At 44.8% G+C, this 5000-nt stretch overlaps 1 protein-coding gene across 1 annotated transcript in view; it reads right to left on the reverse strand.

Annotated features, from left to right (window-relative positions):
• Nucleotides 1–5000, reverse strand: part of LOC138969668 (uncharacterized) — an 87514-nt gene that overhangs the window by 81453 nt on the left and 1061 nt on the right. The gene's annotated exons all lie outside the window — the stretch shown is intronic.

The raw sequence follows: 5000 nt of genomic DNA on the forward strand, positions 1-5000 counted from the left end.
CGGATATGACGTCATCAAAGACATTTATCAAAAAATATGAAAAAAACACGTCCGGGGATATCATACCCAGGAACTCTCATGTCAAATTTCATAAAGATCGGTCCAGTAGTTTAGTCTGAATCGCTCTACACACACAAACGCACAGACAGACAGACAGACGACACACACACACACACACACACACACAGACACATACACCACGACCCTCGTCTCGATTCCCCCCTCTACGTTAAAACATTTAGTCAAAACTTGACTAAATGTAAAAAGTTGTATCAGTTCATTAAGAATGCAAAGCAGCCAGACAGTCAGCAAGCAAGCAAGCATTCAATCAACTCATTCATCAGCCAATCAATCGATGACCAGTTGGTCAGAAAGTCAAATTTTTCCATTTGTCAGTTATCTAGTTGAGCAATCAGTCAAATTCAATAATCTAATTACTAGCTCAATAAAATTAATGAACTGACCGATTCATCATTGGAAAAAACTCAGGTCTGCTTCTTTTATTATTAGGCACCAGTGGTCAGATAAAAGGAGGAGGGTAAGGTAGTAGTAATCGTCGTCGACGTCGTCGTCGTCGTCGTCGTAGTACATGTAGTAGTAGTAGTTTGTTTGTTTGTTTATTTGTTGCTTAACGTCCAGCCGACTACGCAGAGCCATATCAGGACGAGGAAGGGGGGGATGAAGGGGGCCACTTGTCAAGCGATTCCTGTTTACAAATGCACTAACCCATTACTTGTGTCCCAGCAGGCTTTAGTAAAACTAAATTAATACCTACTGGAAGATTACCAGTTTCCAGTATGTTAAAATAGGCTTAACCTATCTACTGCTGGACTTACATCAGAACACTAACAGATTAAACTATACATGAATCGCGAGACAAGCGGCAAGAGAAGAGATTTTTGGAAAAAATACAGGTGAATGAGCAAGAAGGCAGAAAAAAGAAAAGAATTCATGAAGAAAAAGAGAGCATGACAGGAAAGAGGAACCAAAAATCTACCTAACAGCAAACTAGAAAGCTCCTGCGGTTCCAAAAACAGGAGGGGCCTTTAATTTCATAACCGCAGTGCCCCACTGCGGGAAGTAGTAGTAGTAGTAGTAGTTGTAGTAGTAGTAGTAGTAGTAGTGGTAGTAGTAGTAGAAGTAGTGGTAGTAATAGTAGTGGTAGTAGTAGTGGTAGTACACGTAGTAGTAGTAGTAGTAGTAGTAGTAGTAGTGGTAGTACATGCAGTAGTAGTAGTACATGTAGTAGTGGTAGTAGTAGTGGTAGTAGTAGTGGTAGTAGTAGTAGTGGTAGTAATAGTAGTGGTAGTAGTAGTGGTAGTACATGTAGTAGTAGTAGTGGTAGTAGTAGTAGTAACAGTAGTGGTAGTAGTAGTGGTAGTACATGTAGTAGTAGTAGTAGTAGTACATGTAGTAGTAGTTGTGGTAGTAGTAGAAGGAGGAGGAAGAGGTAGAGGAGAAGCACTGTTGTTGTTGTTGTTGGTGGTGGTGGTACAAAACAGTATCATTAGTATGACGATGATATGTTGGTGGAAGCATAAGTAGTGTTAGCGATGGTGTCAGTGATAGAATAATCATAAGCACACAGATCATGATCATCATCCCCTAGGCCCTCCCTCTTCCTCTTCCTCCTCCTCACTACCATAATCATCACACTCCACGTGGCAATGATCGGCATCAGTGTGTTACATTAGCACAAGCTGTTGCAATCTAAATTAGTAAGGGAGAGCACTAAGTCGCTGGGTCAGCATCCGCTGTGTCGGATAAGTACATCATTATTATTTTGTCAGTGTCCACTGCCCATGTACTGTATCTACCATCCCCGTTGTGTGGGTATGGCGGGAGGGTGGCGGGGAGTGTAGGGATGGGTGTAGATATATCTGCCAGCCTGTATTTTGTTTGAAGTAAGCTTGCTCGCTGTGATTGCAATCAAACCAACAGGCACTCATCCGTCCAGGATTACACGTGAGATTAAATCATCGTTCCACTTGGATACATGCGGACAATCAACAGCCTGACTGCTTAGCGTGCAGATTGTGCTGCTTAGCGTGCAGATTGTGCTGCTTAGCGTGCAGATTGTGCTGCTTAGCCTGCAGATTGTGCTCCTTAGCGTGCAGATTGTGCTGCTTAGCGTGCAGATTGTGCTGCTCAGCGTGCAGATTGTGCTGCTTAGCGTGCAGATTGTGCTGCTTAGCGTGCAGATTGTGCTGCTTAGCCTGCAGATTGTGCTCCTTAGCGTGCAGATTGTGCTCCTTAGCGTGCAGATTGTGCTGCTCAGCGTGCAGATTGTGCTGCTTAGCGTGCAGATTGTGCTGCTTAGCCTGCAGATTGTGCTGCTTAGCGTGCAGATTGTGCTGCTTAGCGTGCAGATTGTGCTGCTTAGCGTGCAGATTGTGCTGCTTAGCGTGCAGATTGTGCTGCTTAGCGTGCAGATTGTGCTGCTTAGCGTGCAGATTGTGCTGCTTAGCGTGCAGATTGTGCTGCTTAGCGTGCAGATTGTGCTGCTTAGCCTGCAGATTGTGCTCCTTAGCGTGCAGATTGTGCTGCTTAGCGTGCAGATTGTGCTGCTTAGCCTGCAGATTGTGCTCCTTAGCGTGCAGATTGTGCTGCTTAGCGTGCAGATTGTGCTCCTTAGCGTGCAGATTGTGCTGCTCAGCGTGCAGATTGTGCTGCTTAGCCTGCAGATTGTGCTGCTTAGCGTGCAGATTGTGCTGCTTAGCGTGCAGATTGTGCTGCTTAGCCTGCAGATTGTGCTGCTTAGCCTGCAGATTGTGCTGCTTAGCGTGCAGATTGTGCTGCTTAGCGTGCAGATTGTGCTGCTTAGCGTGCAGATTGTGCTGCTTAGCGTGCAGATTGTGCTGCTTAGCGTGCAGATTGTGCTCCTTAGCGTGCAGATTGTGCTGCTTAGCGTGCAGATTGTGCTGCTTAGCGTGCAGATTGTGCTGCTTAGCGTGCAGATTGTGCTGCTTAGCGTGCAGATTGTGCTGCTTAGCCTGCAGATTGTGCTCCTTAGCGTGCAGATTGTGCTGCTTAGCGTGCAGATTGTGCTGCTCAGCGTGCAGATTGTGCTGCTTAGCGTGCAGATTGTGCTGCTTAGCCTGCAGATTGTGCTGCTTAGCGTGCAGATTGTGCTGCTTAGCGTGCAGATTGTGCTGCTTAGCGTGCAGATTGTGCTGCTTAGCGTGCAGATTGTGCTGCTTAGCGTGCAGATTGTGCTGCTTAGCGTGCAGATTGTGCTGCTTAGCCTGCAGATTGTGCTCCTTAGCGTGCAGATTGTGCTGCTTAGCCTGCAGATTGTGCTGCTTAGCGTGCAGATTGTGCTGCTTAGCGTGCAGATTGTGCTCCTTAGCGTGCAGATTGTGCTGCTTAGCGTGCAGATTGTGCTCCTTAGCGTGCAGATTGTGCTGCTTAGCGTGCAGATTGTGCTGCTTAGCGTGCAGATTGTGCTGCTTAGCGTGCAGATTGTGCTGCTTAGCGTGCAGATTGTGCTGCTTAGCGTGCAGATTGTGCTGCTTAGCCTGCAGATTGTGCTGCTTAGCCTGCAGATTGTGCTGCTTAGCCTGCAGATTGTGTGGGTCATTTTTGAATAAATGTATTCCGATAAACTGGGAATTGTGTGTGTGTGTGTGTGTGTGTGTGTGTGTGTGTGTGTGTGCGTGCGTGCGTGCGTGCGTGCGTGCGTGTGTGTGCGAGCGTGCGTGCGTGCGCGTGCGTGCGTGCGTGCGTGCGTGCGCGTGCGTGCGTGCGTGCGTGCGTGTGTGTGTGTGTGTGTGTGTGCGTGTGTGCGTGTGTGCGTGCGTGCGTGCGTGCGTGTGTGTGTGTGTGTGTGTGTGTGTGTGTGTGTGTGTGTGTGTGGAAATGTGATCCGAGGAAATCACAAAAGTGTTTCGAGAACAAAGAATATGTTCGCAGAGGTCGTCAGATCAGCAGTGGAAAATAATTCGTACTTGGTATCGTATATCATTAAGTGACCTTAATATTGGTGTCGTATATCATTAAGTGAACTCCAACACTACTGGCAATCTTCCTGAAGATGCTAAAGGCTACTCGGCAAGTAGTCAAGGTGTTGGCTTTTGGTAAGTGACCAAGTGGTCTTATCCCATTTTTTGACAAGACCTGTTCTTTTCATTGACCTGCACCACTACCCGGTACTTGCCACCCTAGACGAACACCCTATTCAATGGCCAATGATATGTTTGTGTTAAACTGATCGACTTTGTTTGCGTATTTTGTAACAACCTGACTGTCTGATATTCGTTTATTTATTTTTGATTGTAAGTTTGTTTCCAAGACACCACCAAAGTTAACTAGAGTTCAATAATTATTTTCAAGATTTGCTCTATAAATCTCTTAGCGCACGGTGATTGTTTCAATAACGATATTGTCAGTAACGACAATAGATTAGAAAGTTTGACCAGGCACATTTTTTTTGCGGGCGTTTGGATAAACTGTGGGCAGGTCGAGTTAATCTACTTTTGTGTGTGTGTCGTCTTTGCAAAATGTATCCAAACGCCCGCAAAAAAAATGTGCCTAGCAAAACTTTCTAATCTATTGTCGTTACTGACAATATCGTTATTGAAACAATCACAGTGCACTAACATATTTATAGAGCAAATCTTGAAAATAATTATAATTTCTCGATTTGCTCTATAAATCTCTTAGCGCATTGTGCTGTCTATTAATGTATGTAATTTTCATGAATATGTAAACTATATTTGCCCAATTGAGTCTAACTACCTGATGGCTAATCTACTGTGATACCTGTGATAACTGATGATGATTACTGTGATTGGTTTTATGTGTTTGGTTGGTCTCTTCTTTTGGTAGTGCAATAGCGTTAATTATGGATTGTTGTTATCATCATTTGCATGGGGACTTGTCTGTTAGTCCAAACAGTGATATGGTTATTGTGATATTCTTGGCTGCACTTTAACATGGAATGTATGTATGTATGTATGTATGTATGTATGTATGTATGTATGTATGTATGTATGTATGTA

Source organism: Littorina saxatilis, linkage group LG6 (assembly GCF_037325665.1).
Source record: "Littorina saxatilis isolate snail1 linkage group LG6, US_GU_Lsax_2.0, whole genome shotgun sequence".
Lineage (NCBI taxonomy): Eukaryota > Metazoa > Mollusca > Gastropoda > Littorinimorpha > Littorinidae > Littorina > Littorina saxatilis.